Below are 18,387 nucleotides of genomic sequence, written 5' to 3'. Positions count from 1 at the left end.
TGTCTTGCATACAACTTGTGTTTTTTATTGCCAAGTTTTCTCACGATCCATCCAAGTTCTCTATGAATTACAAACTCATTATGGATTGTTTTGCTTGTATTCTCTCTATTGTGCTTCCATGATTCCATGGTTAGTTTAAAAACTTGATCATAATATTGTAAAGTTGGAATCTACAAATTTTATAGAAAATTTTCAAGTGTGTAAATTTATTACATGCTCTGATGAAAAATCGTTGGATATAGGAATGTTGTTTCAGTTGTGATTGTTTGGATTTTTATTTTTCATCAAAATTCATTTGGGGGCGGGTTTTGATTGGTCAAAGCCTTTCTTTATCATGTCTTTCCTTTTTTTTGGTATTTAGTCGTATGCCTAAATTTCCATGGGTTGTATTTTATTTTTTTTTGGAATTACACACATACTACTAACTTTTTTCTCCAAAATCGGTGGACGAGGACTTGAATCCACATCTCCCTTGGAACAATCCAAGTAACGTATTAACTAAGCCATCCTCGATTGGTTTGTATATGTCTCTCAGCACCATAGTTTTTGTAACACTTTTTAAGCTAAATGTGAGAATAATTAAAATTAAAAATAAGTGATTATTCAAATAAATACTTATTTTGGGCCAGCACCAAATCAACTTATTTAATTTTTAGTCTGTCTTGACCCACTATATCATTTTGAAAATACCTATACTACCAATATGTGTATTTTCACCAAACGCTCGTGAGTATTTATTTTTCAATTAAGCACTTCCAAATTTATCCTTACACGAGTCCCTGAGGAATAGGGTCCAAATAAAATTTTTATGGAATTTTTTAAATGGTGTTTGGTTACAACACCACATCAAAACCATATCAGTGATTCAACTTTAGCGGTCGCATTTGTTGTTTGGTAAGCCGCAAAAATCGCCATAGGCAATAAAATTTTTATGGAATTTTTAAATGGGCATTGTCCCCTTGGACTTAAATTTGCTCGTGGGCCTTAGTGCAGGGGTCCTTTCTATTTGGACCCTATTCCATAAGCTCAAATTTGTATGGGCCTTGGTGTGAGTTTTTTCCTTTTGGGCCTTGTTTCTACAAGTCTACTAACATAAGAGGAGGGTATACATTTGGGATTCACTAGGAAATCACATTCAAATGTAAATTTAAATTAATTCAAGTCTTGGTGGTTTATGGAAATAAATCCAACTAAAGCCTTTCTCATATGCTAATGATGAAAATCCAACTGGTATTAAAGAGAAAATAATTGATTAAAAATCATTATCTCCATAAAATGGCAATTTGCCAAGCTGCTTCTCTCCAAAAGGTAAGTGGGGTCAATCAAATCTCTAGTCAATTAAAAAACATATGGAAATTTAGTTGATGATTAAGAGAATAATTATGTCTTTATAAGAGTTAATGTAACAACTCTTTGAAAAGGGTAACAAGAGCAAAGGCATGGGAAGATTAGACCATGCAATCTATAAATAGTCTCCCATCAAGAGAGAGGACCTTTGGTCAAAAACTTAAAAAAAAAAAAAAAGAAGGCCCTTGCTTAGCAATGGGTATCAACTAGCCCATTTGCAATTCTTCTCACCCACTTGAACTCAGCACCTATATCTTTCACACTCCTTTCCACTTCCTTGGGATCGTGTTTGAAGTTCTATGGGGTATGTTTATTGTAACTTACCCAAGAGATGATTACTTTAGAATCCCCATCCACCTCTAGTTGTCTAAGGTCCAGTTGCTTAGCTAACCGCAGACCTTGAAACACCTCCTATGCCTGCTAAACCCAGATTATGCAAAGAACCCATCAAAATTCAACTTTACTCTATTGCCTTTTGGGGGTTTCCATTCCATTCTGATTCTCTCCTTAGTCCTTATCTCTTGAGGATCATGTTAATTCAGTTCAAGTTCTTATAATTTCAATGACTGTGAAGTTCTAGAAGCTCAATGTCTTTACTCAAATTGCAACCTTCACTTTTATGCAATCTATTACCTTCTCCAAAGGTCTACTCTTTCTGTGAAAATTATGTTGTTCCTTTCTTCCCAGACTATCCAACTGATTGCTGCTTTAGAAATTCTCCACAATATCCTCTCTCTTTTCTTTGGTTGCCTCAAGAAGTTTGGGTTGAATATGTCCACCACCTCTTGAGGATGTTGCTAAACTTTAATTGGATCAAATGAACTCGGATTTAAGTACATCCAATCTGATTACAGGCCTAACAATGATGGCTGTTGTCAGGTTAGCTCAACTACAAGGGGAGAAACTGAATTGGACAAGGAGACCATGTAAGCCTAGCCTACTTAAAGGACTATCCCCTACTAGACCTAACAACCCAGTGGACCAGCCCAATACTACAGTAACCAAGCCATATTTTCAATTCCCTCCTTAAACATGCTATAATTACATTTACTATATTAAATGGCACTTCATCATTCAACTGAGATAGCTCCATCTCCACCCTTCTAATATTCCCTTTAATATCTCCATACAACCTTTATTCCCATATGTGCATGGCATGCTTTTTTTTTATAAGTGATGTGCATGGCATGCTTGGTTTTATCTAGTTTTGTATTGCATGGCAATTCGTACAAACAAAATACTTCATATAAAACAAACAACAATGAGCAAGGACCAAGGCACTTCACCCATCGTTTCTAGTTCAAATCCACCCATCCACCATATACTGTATTAAAAACAATTGTAAAATTTTTTTTCAAGAGAGATAAGGTAAATTTTATTGATGATAACACAACAATAATACAACAAATCACCTGTTGGAGCTTCCGACACTAAAGAGCTCCACACAAGCTGCACATCTTACATCATAACAGACTCACAACAAAACATGATCAGCATGACAGAAAGATAACAAAGGGGAGTTCTGATTAACAACACTAGAGAATGAAACTTGAGACCCAAGATCTGATTCTGCCCACGACAAAATTAATGAGCTCCTCTACAGACTTCTCCTTTGACCTGAAGATTCTATCATTTCTTTCATACCAAATTGTCCAACAGATGGTTGCAATCACCAAAGCCCATTCAAATCTGCCAAGCTTGTAGCAAGTTTGAAACAGAACTGGGCATAGACCAGCCAGCATAGCTTCTTTGAAAAAATGATTCCAGAGCTGACTTGCAATCTGGCAATGCAGAAACAAATGACTACTTGTCTCCTGATACCAATAACACAACATAGCCTTGATCAATCAGAACTCATATGTATAATCTGTCCCTAGTAAGACATTCCCCAGAGCAGTTGACCACACCAAAAATGTCATATTGGAGGGGACTAGGATTTTTCAAATCAACATACTAGGAATGAGATGGTATTCTGAGTTTTCAGCAATACAAAAAGATTCATTAGATTATCATAATGTGTACAACAAGAATTTGTGGGTAGACTTAAAGTCCACCTAAACCCCACTAATTACAATACAAACCCAAGCTTAGCCCAACAAAAATTCATTAGTTACAAACAAGCCCCAAAAGGACCTGAGGGATATCCCACCAGCTACAACATAGCCCAGAACATAGATTACCTTTTGACTCCCTGCTTAGCTACACCATCAGCTATGTCGTTAACTGACCTTTAATCCATCTGATGTGAATTTCCATGTCTTTAGAAGCCTGCTTAAAGCGCCTGAACTCATTCCTTAATCTCAAGATTGCTCATTCCTCTTTTTCAGTCAGTTTACGTGCCTTTTGAGTCCCCTTCAATAATCAACCTGTTAATCCCCAACTCTTTAGCTTTCTCAACACCACACATTGTTGTCTTCAATTCTGAATTCACCACATCACCATACTGGGGAGGGCTTGAGAACATGGCAATGATGTTTCCATTCTCCTCCCTTATTACCCCACCAATGCCCGATGGGCTAGGCTTCCCAAACAGCTCCCATCAAAGTTTAGTTTCTTCCACCCGACATCTGGAGGGGACCACAATTCAGTTACAATAGATCTTTTAGAAGCCAAATGTGTGATTGTTCCCCATGATCTAAAGAAATCTCCTGTCTTAAAATCTGCAAATATTTTCACCCAATGGGCCACCCTTATAATTATCACTTCAATCACAACATCTCTGCCTCTTTCCTTATCATCAAATATCCTCTCAGATTATGTTATGATACCATCTCTTGTATTCCGCATAGTACTGGTAGCGATTGGGGAATATGTTGATTCGAGTAAAACTTCATGTTGCTACCCATGGAAGTGGAGATGGAAATATGTTGTTGAAGCTATCTCTTGTACTCCATAGTGTTTGTAGTGCTCATTGGGGAATATGTCAAACTCCAGTAAATTTTTGTGTTGCTACCCACGAAAATGGAAATATTAAGGAAATTAAGGACATTTTAAACCATGCCACTAACTCGTCTCCCTCACAAAACAAAATAGTATCATCTATAAACTGAAGATGGGTAATTGGTGCATTCTCTCTTCCCACTCACCAACCCCTTACTAGGCACCTTGAATCAGCTATTAGGATAAGTCTACTTAAAACATTAGCAATAAGTTTGAATAGAGGAGAGGGGGTCAGCATGTCTTATTCCTTGCCTAGTAGAGAAAAAACCCACCATCTTGCCATTAATTATCATCGCATAACGATAGGTTCTCAAATAACCCCAAATCCATTTACACCACCTTTCTCCAAATCCACACTGCCTCAAGACCTCAATTAAGAAATGCCAATCAACCAAATCATAAGCTTTCTTCATATCCAACTTGCAAATTTCACCCTTTTTTTTCAAATCGTTTCATTTACTCAACGCATTGATTAGCGATCAAGATTTGATTAGTAATTTGTCTGTCTTTCACAAACGTCCCTTGATTTGAGGAAACAATGAGAAGGAGAACTCTCAGAATTCTTAGTAATTGGACCTTAGCAATTATCTTGTAAAGACTAATCACTAGGCTAATTGGTCTAAAATCTTTGGGATGATTAACACCGCTCATTTTAACGATTAGTGCAATAAAGTGGCATTCAACCTGGGGTATACAATACCCTTCTCACAAAAATCCCTAAATACCTCCACCAAATCATTCTCTATTATATCCAAATCTGGTCCAATTGCTCAATCCAAGTCCATAGAACACAACAAAGAAGTATGTTGTCTCTTGCCTCACATGCTTGTCCTCAAGTAGGAAATGCAAGAGGCTAATGATCTCATGTTGAGCTATTGGGTATCTCAAGAAACTTTACGAGATGTAAATCCCTAGAGCCAAGAAAATGCTTTAACAACTGGAAAGAGGAAAGCAAAGAAGTTTGTTTAGCTTGTGTAAAGTGTATTATTGTCATGTAACTTTTGCTTGCAGTTTCATTGTCTGTATGAAACAAAGTAATTAAACCGATCAAAAAAAAATGATCCCATTTAACAACATGCATTTTCTTGATATCTAAGCCATCCATGCCACAAGAAATCCCTTTGCAGCATCTCAATATTTTTTCCTTCCTTAGAAGGCATGGAAAATAAGAAAGGTAATAAGTTTGAAAATTAGATAAAGTACTTTTTATAAGAGTTAACCTTCCACCATTTTGAGAGATATCTTGCCTTTTGGGAAACCAACTTCTTTAACAATATGCATTTTCTTGATATCTAAGCCATCCATGCCACAAGAAATCCCTTTGCAACATCTCAATATTCTTTCCTTCCCTAAAGTTATGGAAAATAAGAAAGGTAATAAGTTCGAAGATTAGATAAAGTACTTTTTATAAGAGTTAATCTGCCACCATTTTGAAAGATATCTTGCCTTTTGGGAAACCAACTTCTTTTCTAGTCTCTCAATCACTAGCGTCCTAAATGAATCAACTATACAATGAGTCAAGATTTCCATGATACACAAGAATAGGAGAGGTGATAGAGCCAGGGGGTCTCCTGTCTTTTTCTTTTGATAAATAACAGGGGGTCTCCTGTCTTATTCCCTTTGAACTGTTAAAGAACCCAACTGCTTGCCAAATCACTGAAATGGAGGATTTTGGACTAGTGACACAAACTTTGACCCATTTCCTCCATATCCACCCAAAATTCATTTTATCAAGAACAAAATCTAAACATCACCAGTTAACATTGTCATAGGCCTTCTCAATACAATTTTACATATTACAGCTTGAAGTAGGGTTGCCAGTGGGTTGGTTCTATCTAATCAAATTGATTATATCACTTTTGGTTCTATGTTTTTGTCTGGATTAATAAATGGGTAGGTTCTATTTCTTTCTTTTTCCCAAACCGATATTTTGTTAATAATATATGAAGGTTTTCTAGTTTTCCATTTTTCTTGTTATTTTTATTATATTTTATTTAAGTCTAAAAGGGTAAATTTGATAAACAATATTTAAGATAATTTTGGTTAAAAACACTTGATTTATTAACAATTTAACATAAAAACAATTTACTATTTTACTGTCGCTTCTATTAAGGTTATATTGTCAAAAATGAAGTTTTAGGTTGTTCTAAACATAAATAATTATAGATGTCAGTATAATCGGATCTATTCAGGTCAAACCCAATTATCCCAATTAATAATTGGGGCAGTTTTGGGTTCATGATGTTGCCCCAATTAATAATCAGTTCAGGTCTGCTACACCTTGTCCCGATCCAAAACTGACTCATTGGCAGCCCTACTTGGAAGACCTTCCCTTCTGAAATCAATCAGTTCATTTGCCACCAAAACACTATCAACCATTGCTTGCTTGGAATAAATGCATTCTAGTGCCCCAAAATAACCACTCCCATCACTTTTTTCATCCTTTGAGATAACACCTTGACCGCTATTTTGTAAGAGATGTGTAGTCAGTGTTTTAAAAGCGAAAGGCACAAAAAAGGCGCAAGGGCCATTTTGTGCCTGAGGCGCAAGGCGAGGCGTGTGCCTTTTTGAGGCAAGGTGCACAATTAAAAAAAAATCTAAAAAATTCAAAAAAAATTATAAATAAATTCAAAAAAAGCAAAAAATTTATAAAACACAATATTAATAAAAATATAAACTTAAATTTTAAAATAAATGTTTTAAAAAACCTATTGTCTAAAATTAAAATACATAAACATAATATGTAAAGCATATTCAAATGAGAATTTAAAAATGAAATCAAACATATAAAACATTTTCAAGCATATAAAACCCACAATCTCTTTTTTTCTCAATTACATCAAGTAGCTAATGTGACATATTACATTCCTAAATCTACGAGCCGCCTTTGTACCATGACCCTTGAGGTCACTCGCTCACCAAAGCTTCGAAAACCCCCTATTTGGCAATGTCGTCCATTCATTCATCCTAATAAAATATCTTCTTAAAAGCAATTAAAACTATAAAATCATTATTTTTTTGTGTAAAACTAAGAATTGAAGACACAAACATGGACTTGTTTGGGCTGGCCTCGAGAGGTGTGGCCCCGGCCCAGCCACTAGACTCAAAAAAAGGAAAAGCGTCAAATTTTCAAAAGGCACACGCCTGGGCCTAGGCACAAGGCGCACCAGGCATGCGCCTTTTGAATGGGCTGTGCCTACCCTAAAATGTGCCTCACCTATGCGCCTAGGTGTGCCTCGGGCACGTCTTTTAAATCACTGTGTGTACTAAGCTGATATGCCTATAATCCTTCACCTCTATCACTCTTTCAGTTTTAGGGATAAGGGTAATGAAGGTTACATTAAAACTCCATTCAAAAGAAGCATCTCCATAGAAGTCTTCCATTCCCTTCATAACACCTCTTTAACCATACACAATACTTCTTATCAAACAAACTTGTGAAAGCATCTAACCTAAGGGCCTTATCCCCATCCAAGGAATTCACCACTTACCAAACATCATACTAAACAGCTTCTATGACTCTCGCTTTTGGTCCTCGCTCAATCCTTTAAAGGAAACCCCACTAGGAAAAGACCTACACTTTCAAGTATAAATGCTTGTTTCCAATTTTCTTCTGGATCTGGTCGACCTGTATACCCAAAAATCATCAAATCTAAGAGAACTATTCATCCTTTTTCATGATTGCCACATGGTAGATACGGGTGAGATAAACCCACATGCTTGGAAATTATAGAAATTTTACAGAAAATGCATAAAATTTGTAGAAAATGTAGAAAATTTACAGAAGTTTTGTAGAATATTGCAGAAATGCAAAAAATTTGCAAAACTGGAGAAAATTGCTAAAAATACAAAAAAAAAAAAACAGAAAATTGTAGAAAATGCATAACTTTTAGAGACAATATGACCTTCATCTTTTCCTTAACATAGAGTTTCAAGGTTGTAGTTTGCCATGTTGTCTAACTGTCAATACCACTTTCAATCAAGCATTATTAGTAGATATTATATCCTAGTGTTGTATTCTATGATATTACACCTACTTATCAAGAAAAAAAAGATGTTTCTGTTACACGTATGTGATAGTAGAATAGCAAAGGAGCATCAGGAAGATTAAGTGGAAACCTATAAGGAAATGACAAGAAAGCGTCAACAAGTTTTGAGTCTTTTGACTATTGATGCATCAACAATTTAAAATGCACGTATAAGTTCAACTCAAATTGCATTTACACCAAAATAAATTATCAAAAAATTAAACTAAGTAATCAGTAATTCCAGTGCTAGAGGGCCCTAGTGCATCACAATTGGTAAAACCAAGTAAAGGTTCCATAGGACTAACACTAGAGATTTTGCAAGGAATCAATAAGTTACAATAATTACGCAGGGAACAATTACCTTTCTTTCATCTGGACGATGTTGCATCTCTTTGCCATCATATTTACAGAGAAGAGCTTAAAGAAAAAATATAAGGAATCACCAGTAGAAACAATCTACAGTATAATGTCAGAGGTTATTAATTTTAATAAAGAACAGATTAAGGAATCTGAACCAGATAGAAGTAAGAACCCCGGATTACCTCTTCTATTGATCCAAAGGGAGAATGAACAAAACATCTGAGGCAACGGACGTCTGAGGTGAAACCTTCAAACAAGACAACACCAAACGTGTAACCTCACTGAGAACAGAGGAGGTGAAAGGTTGGAGAAAAACCTTCGAACCCTATGTCTAACCACACTGTGACAGAGAGTCTGAGAATGGTAGAGAAACCTCCGAAGTTCGAAGTTACGACTTTCAACCCTAAAACATACCTTCACGGCTTCACCGATGAACCCTCGACCCAATGTTCAAATTATCGGAAAAGCTAATGTATTGCAAAAGCAATTTTATCAGAAATTAATGCAATTTTAAGAAATTATCAAAAATTATGGATACGGATACATGGTAAATTACAAATATCCCCATATTATAAATCGGCATGGCCCGCACTCCTTGGGATACTTGGGGGTTGGCTTTGTACGGCTCAAGCTCATGTGGGCTCATGTTGTGCCGTGGGCTAAGCAATGGGTCAGGCTGAAGTCGTTGATGGAGCCAAGCCATGTTTAAAAAAAAATGAAAAAAAATAATGAAAATTTTAAAATAAATTAATAAAATAAACAAAATAAATTAAAGCGAAGTGGTAGTGTAGGAAACCAAGAAATTCATTAAAGAAAAGCAAAAGAAAAAGATGAAGAAAAAGAATACCTCGTAAGTTGCAAAATCAGGAGAGGAGCTTAGGAAACTAAGAAATTCATTAAATAAAAGCAAAAAAAACATTGATGATGAAGATGTAGAAGAAAAACAACACCTTTGAAATTGCAAAATTGGGAGAGGAGCTCTCTACAAAAGCGAGCTCATTTTGAGGGGGAGATATCTATTTGAGAGATGTAATATGCAATCTACAAAGGGAGATGATAGACAAGAGAAGCAAAGATTGCATATTGAAAGATGAGCCTTTTTAAGGAGGGGATTTGGTAAAACAAACTTCACCTTTTGTCCCACTATCTATTTTTGCAATATGTTTCAAAACATATCTAATTTTGTCAATCAATGCCTCAGTAAAGTATACATAGATTAAATTAATATATTTTAATAAAATTTATGAAGAAATACATCGTAGTCCATTCTAATTTTCATTAGAAAACCCTATATTTAACTATAATTTATAAATTATAATCCTTAAGCTTTAAAGGATGGGAAAGGCCCTCCAACTATAAAACATGCATTGACACAACTTATAAGTGAAAACATAGCTAATAATTATTTCTTTCCTAATTGAAGGTGATTCTCTCCAATAGGTTGTCCTCTTTGTTTCCCTCTTGAGGTTTTCACAAGTCTTCATCCTCTATGGTTCTCTCTGAGAAGCTATCATCTTGGTTTCCTTCTCAATGTTTTCTCATATTTTCATCTTCCAACGACTCCTTTTCTTTGCCATCAGGAGACTCCTCACCCTATCCCCCAACCCACCCCTTCATGTTACTCCCACAACCCTCGCTTTCCACTTTCTCTCACTCTTTTTTCTATTAAGTTGTGTATGTGTTTTTGTATGTTTGAGGGTGTCGGAGTACAATGATCATTTTCCTTATTTACATTCACACTGTTCTCAATCATGCAAGAACTATAGATGTGATAGGCTTTATTGCTTGGTTGTAATGCTTGGTGTGCTTTGTTACATACTTCACAAAGTTTAGATTATCACATTTGCAAAGGAGATTGTGTTTTCTTTTTACAAGCTAATCACCATTGGTGTTGGTTAGTGATGAGAGCAAATTTGGCCCTCCACTGACATCATGACACGTGACATCTCAAAATAATTGGATGACACCCCAACACCACATAGGCAATGACTTGCCTTAGACAAAATGATGGAGACCTACCTCTAGAGACCTACTAGAGACCTGGAGATAGACTTGTTCATGGGCTGGGCCGGGTCGGGGCATGGGTCGGGCTTTTACTCATCATAATGGAAATATGCTAGGCCCGAGCCCGATCCCGACCTGACCAATGGGCCTATAACTTGGGCCCAAGCCCGAGCCCGAGCCCGAGCCTAAAGCCCGAAGCCCGTCCTAATAAAAAAATTACAATTTTCCTTATTCAAATTAGAATTAAAAATTCATATGTTTTTTTTTTCCTATCTAAATGAACAATGGGCCTACAAGAAGGTTTTTTTCCCTTTCTTTTACATTTTAAAACACAGTTTTACATTCTTAAATAAAAAAAAATTATTCAAATGGACATAATCACATAACCCTTTTTAAGTCTAATTTTAGGTTGGGTCGAGCCGGGCTCGGGCCGCGCTATTTTGACAAAACCTGAGCCCGACTCGAATTTATTGCGAGCCAGGCTTTTTGGCCCGAGTTTAAGCCCACGGGCCTATAAACATGTTCAAGCCCGTCCGAGGACCCACCTTTAGAGACCTACTGGAGACTTGGAGACCTACCTCCAAAGACCTACTGGAGACCTACCTCTAGAGACCTACTAGAGACTTGGCAACCTATTGGAGACCTACCTTCACCGACCTGGCAATCTACCTTCAGAGACCTACCTCCAGAGACACATGGCATCCAAGTAACACCTCGACATTGAGTAAGCAGATCACCCCAGCAGGTTGGCTAGTCGCACCTAACCTATGGCCGACCTAAAGGATCTCCGCTTAAGGAGCGACCTCCTTTGGAGATCGGCTGAGCTAAGTAGGGTATAAGTGACAACCTACAAGGTGTGCTCGCTGACCTATTACACAGATTTGTTATCAAGACCAAGTTCTCGAGAGTAATAGCGCTCGACCATTAGGCTGACCTACCCGCGCCAGAGTTATTCGGGCTAGCCGTAATGCCCACCGCAGGTCACGTAACCAACATAATAACTTAGCTAAATATGTGAAAGCGGCTCCGTGAGAAGATGGGACCCATTACAGGAGGCCTCTAATCCCTCATGCCTATATAAAGGCACCATTTTCCTGAGAGAAGGTATGCATGATTACAAGCTCTCAAGCTCTCTCACTTTCTAAAATACTTTCAAAACACTCTCTGAATTAAGCATCAGAGTGCCCTCCCCAGGTAAAAACACCTGGGCACTCTAACTCTGTCTCTCTTGTAGAACAAAACAGCTCGACCCAGCACACCTCGACTAATATTGTTTCCCTACAGGTCTCTCAGAAAATTACACAGCTCTCTATTATATAGCTTGGCCATCCCATATCCAGCTCGACTAATATTGTTTCCCTGTAGGTCTCTTAGAAAATTACATAGCTCTCCGTTATATAGCTTAGCCATTTTCATCTTGACCCAGCACAACTCGAAAAATACGGTTTCCCTGCAAGTCTCTTAGAAAGTTATACAACTCTCCGTTATATAGCTCGGCCTAACACAACTCAGCTAATATTGTTTCCCTACAGGTCTCTTAGGAAATTACACAACTCTCCATTATATAGCTCGGACATCTCCAGCTTGGCCCAACACAGCTCGGCCCAGACAAGGGAACCATCCAAATAAGCTTCTGAGTCATCAGCCAGTAGGGGAGTTACCGAATCGCGCATCATCAGTTAGACATAGCAAATCCAGTGCCTTATGGTTGTCGGACTTGCACCCAAGAAAATCATCAATTTTTTGGTTGATCATGGTGACAATTCATGTATTGTTATTAAAAATTCATTCTTGGACAATTTTATTGGATTTGACCTTAATTACATTTTCTTCCTGCTTCATATGATTTCATTATCTTCGGATATTGTGAGCACCCAATTAATTTGGGGTTCTCATCATGGCTGAATTTTAATGGAGCCGCCACCATCTATAGGAAGAACATGGGAGTGATGGGCATCCCTTGTTCAAAATGCCAAAAAAAATAGACTCCCATACCCAAAATAGCTATTCTAGGCATCTAATGGGAGGGAGAGGGAAGGTATTAGATACCCCTCTCCCTTGACTTGTGTAGAATGCCATTCCAACTAATTCTTGGAGAAAACCTCATAATTTCATAGAAAAGACAATATTCATGATTGAATTGCAAAAATTGAAGATTGATTCTCATGGACCTTTCAAAATCTCCCTTTGAAGTAAAGTGAGGTAGGGATCTCCAACCCCCTCTTTTTTATTCAAAGGGATCTTCTACAAGTAACATCTCTTTTGGAACCCCTAGAGAGAAGCATAGTAATTGGGAGATCTCCTCCTAATTCTTCTCATAGGTTTCCTACTAGTAGATGTTTGTTGAGAATTAATCCTTAATTCCTCCATTTCACTAGCTTAAGAAACACAAATTTATTGAAAGAAACAAATTAATTCTAACACAAGGAAAAGAACACCATATTCATTTTATGGAAATAAAGACAATAAAAAAGTACTAAGAAGCAAGGTAGATATGAAGCAATTTGGCCATCAAGAATACAACCCAAGGCTGCCCTTACTCCCTATAATAGATCAATTAGCAAAAAAGAGAATAGAGATAAAGAGAAACTAATGAATCTACCAAGATTGAATTCTTACAAACCTATCCTCATATATTCTAAAAAAAGGATGGTGAAAATACTAGGCTACATTTACTCCATAAACACATAAAAAAGGGAAAGACATGAGAAATAGTGAAAATACTATTGAAGAAGTTTTAAACATACCTCTTTGTAGCTTTCTTCCAAGCTATTGGGGGGGCGGGATATGGGAGTGTTTTTCAAGGATGAACGGATTGAGAATGATGGAGAAGCTTCTCACACCTTTGACATCAAAGAGAACTCGAAATGTAATGATATATCGAAGAGTTGGTGCTCCAATCTTTGTGTTGAACCGAATTGGATTCTCCTTCCTTCTTCTTCTTCTAGCTTTTCCCTTCTTGCTACCACCAAACTGAGAATAATGGAGGCTTCTCTCCTTTTCTTTCTTATTTCCTCTATTGTAAAAACTTTAAGAAGAAAGGATGGAGTGGGGGAGAAGGGGGGAAGAGATTTTAGTTGAGAGACTTGAAATGCAAAGAGGAAGGGGAGAGAGAAAGCAAAAGGAAGAGATTTTCGTTTTAGCCTTTCTAGGACACTGGGGATAGCCAAAAAATGGTTTGGTTCAAAGTTTTAGTGGAGAGGAGAGAGGGGTTTGTCTAGGTTTGAAATTTTGTCTTTCTTTGAGTAAAAGGGTTGGGTTTCCATTCTTGTGTAAGTACCTTGAAGGAAAGAAGCCTTGCATTTTTATATATGGGGATGGGGAGTGTTTTTAAACTTCTAAAAAAGGATAGGGGGTCTAGGGTTTCTAAAGAGTGAGAGGTTTATCCTAGGACCAAAAATTGATGGGATAAAGGTTTGGGTAATCCTAGCGCTAGGGAGGTGCCAAGTGTTGGGGGGCGGCTTTTGCAATTGTTTAAAAGTTAAGGGTTAAGGGGGAGGAATGTTCATAAAAATAAAAAGACGAAAACCTTTTGGATGTCCTAGGTTGAGCCATTTCCAAGAAAATGGCTAAAAAGGATGGGCGTTCCAGATTTATTGAGCCATTTCCAAGAAAATCTAAAGGTTGGGAATTAAGCCAACATAACTAAAATGTGTTCCAGGCCCTTAAAGAGAATGAATAAGATTTAAGGAAATGGAATCTTGACACCTGGCATGGGTAGGAAGGGTATTTTTGTATGAAATTTTTATGTAAGGAAGTTTAGGTGGGAGTGGGTCATCTGGAGTGGGTTAGAGGTGTTAAAGGTGTTGGGACCGTGGAGAATGTGAACATCAAGTATTCCGGTCACTAAGATCATAAGAATTGGAATCTCCCTTGATGGAAGGGCAAAATGGGAAATTCTTATGGTAAAATTAAAAGTGAGGGTTGTATGGAGTTCGCATAAGGTGTTATTGAGATTTGATAGTCTCAAAGCATGTCTTGGTACGGAATTTTGTGAATGAAAGGATATTAGGTAATAAGAGTCATCGAAATGGAACATTTTTTATGGAGGGGCAAAATGGCTATTTTTGGATTTGGAATTTAATGGGTGGTCAGTTGGGGTTTTATGGAGGCTTTGGTAAGGTTTGGATGACTTAGATGTCCTATTACGATGCAAATCTTGAATTTGGAGAACGACGACCAATAAGGGTGGTCTATTTGGAATCATTTTTAATGAGGGGTAAAATGGTTATTTTATGGTCTAAATTTTGATGAGCCATCGATCAAGAGGTTGAAAATGGTTTTGATGGGGTTTGGAGGCATCGAATGATGTGTTACAATGATGATCTTAAATTTGGAAAGTATTAGGTGACAAGGATGATTCATTTAGAATCTTTTCAAGCAAATGGTAAAATGGTCATCTTATGGGTTGAAATTTGATAGATTGTCAATTAGGAGGTTTTGATGGGGTTTAGAGGTGTGGTATGATGTATTATGACAATGATCTTGAAATTAGAGAGTATTATGTGACAATGATGATATGTTCAGAATCTTCTCAAGCAAAGGGTAAAATGGTCATTTTTGGGTCTAAAATTTGGTGGATGGGTGATCGGGAGGTTGATGGGGTTTGGAGGTATCAGATGACGCGTGGCAATGGATATCTTAATTTTGGACAATATTAGGTGACAAATATGGTTTATTTAGAATATTTTTAAATGATGGGTAAAATGGTCATTTTAAGGTCTAAAATTTTATGGATTGCCGATCAAGAGGTTGATGGAGGTTTTTATAAGGTTTGAGGTGTTGGATGATGCGTGACGACGGATATCTTGATTTTGGAGAGTATCAGGTGACGAGGTAAGTCTATTTGGAATTTTTTGAAAATGATGGGTAAACTAGTCATTTTAAGGTCTAAAATTTGAAAGATCTTTGATCAAGAGGTTGGTGGAGGTTTTGATGGTTTGGAAGTATGCATTAGTCGATGTGTTATGACAGAAATCTTGAATTTGGAGAATATCAAGCGATGAAAGTTGTTTATTAGGATCTTTTTAAATGATGGGTAAAATGGTCATTTTAAAGTCTAAAATTTGATGGATCGTCAAACAAGAGGTTAATGGAGGTTTTGATGGAGTTTGGAGGTATCGGTCAATGTGTTACGATGAAATTCTTGAATTTGGAGAATATTAGGCGATGAAGGTGAACTATTTAGAATCTTTTTAAACGATGGGTAAAATGGTCATTTTGGGTCTGAATTTTGATAGATGGGCATCTTAGGATATTTAGAGTCTAATGACGGTGGTTGATGACTTTAGAGGTGGTAGAATCATGGGAATGTGGGTTACATGTATTTTGGCCAATGAGGGGGCTTAGAATAAAATCTTGGTTTAATGGATGGGTAAATGAGGGAGTCTTGGGCTGAAATTGGATGAAGGGTCATTGAATTGAATTAAGAGGCTGTTTGGATGGTTTGATCATGTCAAGTTCATAGGGACCATGTGCTTTAGGCTTGGGAAGTGTTAGTGTCAAATATGTCAAAATGGAATCTTTGACAGATGAGCAACAAGATTAAGGAATTTAAGGCTGAAGTTTAGTGTGATTGGTTGTTTAAAGGTTTTGCTTCATGTGGTGGGGTCTGATCATGTAGTAGGTGTGGTGATGTGGCATGATCATAACTGTCAAAAAGGAATCTTGTAGATTTAATTGTGAATTGAAGAATATTTGAACTGAGATTTGGTTCCCTATAAGGTTTTCACATGATCTAAAAAGATGAGTGAGGTTTGATCAGGCATTAGATAGCGTGAGAATTGGGTTAGAGAGGGGATTGAGCAAAAATTGGGTGTTGACAGATATCTCCAATGGTCGTTATGGGATTTTATTGATAATCTAGTGCCCTATGTGGAGTGGATTGTTTCCATCGTGGGATCGACGACATAAATCAATGCTATTGAGTGAACACACTCACCTTTGTAGCATGATAGTGAATGTTCCTTTGGTTTTGACAAGACACCTGGATTTTGGTATAGGGGGTTACCTCCCCATTGGTTCTATGTTGGGTGGTGGTAGCGATCGTTGCTTTTGTTCATATTGGCCATGGTTGGTTTCAACTATAGTTTCACCTAGAGTTGCAACTATTGGTGGTAGTTGCTACAAATTTGCTACAATATTTACAGCTTCTTTAGGGATTTGCCATCTTTTGTGGCTTTTCTCAATTTGTCCTATTACTACCACTTTGAGATTCCCTTTAGAAGTATCTACTACCATATGTTTCTTAGTTTTAGGGGATGGAGATAGATTGGTATTTTTGTTGGTAATTCTTACTTCAACATTTATTAGTTGCATAACTTCTTTATCTTCTCATTTATCCACTATTATTGTGTATTTTGTTCTTTCTAAGAAGTTGTATCTAGGCTCTTTTGCTTGGCATTATTGCCAATTCTCTTTATACGTATAAGTTTCTTGGTTAAATGAAATATGCTTTTATCTGGCTCTTGAAAAAAAAATATATTTTTAATTTCAAAAATTACAAAAAAATTAAAAAATAAATATTGTACATTATATTCAAAACAAATAATTATTGAAGAAGAAATTTCAATTTCTCTAAAGATATGATAGATTGATAGGTCATCCATAAATCTACAATATATCCAATCCTTATGATTAGATCATAAAATATAATTAATTATTAATTATTTTTTAATTTAAAAAAATTATTACAGAAGAATTTTCAATTATTCTTAAGGATTTGATAGATCATGCATTGATATAAAACATGTTAAGTCTTTATAGGCAGATAAGAAAATATATTTTCAATTTTTGTTAATTTATATTTTTCTTAAATAAAATTTTCAAGTCTTTCTTTTTTGTAGATCTAACACTCTAGGAATGAAGTTTGGAGTTTTAGAATTGTGTAGGGGTGAAAGAAGCTTTGTTTCATTCTTTTTTCATTCTTTATCAGTATCTTTTTTGCAGCGTGCCCATCAATATGCCATTGACATGCCACCAATATGCTCGATACACCACAGATACGGGTCGATACGGTGGAAAAAAGACAATTCCACCTATTTCCTACTATATCCCATATCTGTGGTGTATCGAGTGTATTGGTGGCATGTCAATGGCATATTGATGGGCATGCTGCAAAAAAGATACTGATAAAGAATGAAAAAAGAATGAAACAAGGCTTCTTTCACCCCTACACAATTCTAAAACTCCAAACTTCATTCCTAGAGTGTTAGATCTACAAAAAAAAAAAAAAAAGATTTGGACCTTTTTTTTTAAACCTTGTTTTGAAATTTTAAACGTTGCCTTGACTCAACCAACCCTAGTCGTAATGGGTACCCTCATGGCCTTAACCTAACCCACATGACCATTTTGGACCTTTTCCCTCATACTCTAATGGCTCACTCAACCCTATTAACTATTTAACCCACCACTAAAATGAATGGGTTTTCAAATGGGTAGATTGTATAGGTAAATGGGTTGGGTAAAAATCGATGACCTTGTTTCATCAGTACCGTTTCTCCTTTAACACCAAAGCAGGTTAAAAATATCACGCAATTCAAGGTTAGGCATAAGACAATGCCACATGCTTACTAGCATGTAAGGCTTTACTTGCTCATAATTAAAATCCAAAATTTTAATAATAAATTTTAAATAAAAACAAATCATAAACTAAATGTAAAATCACATAATCTCTAATAACTTATGTTCCATCATATGCCTAAGGGCT

This window comes from Nelumbo lutea, chromosome 5 (genome assembly GCF_056320005.1).
Source record: "Nelumbo lutea isolate HS-2025 chromosome 5, American lotus-T2T, whole genome shotgun sequence".
Classification (NCBI taxonomy): Eukaryota; Viridiplantae; Streptophyta; class Magnoliopsida; order Proteales; family Nelumbonaceae; genus Nelumbo; species Nelumbo lutea.
Note: the sequence above shows the minus strand (reverse complement) of the source record.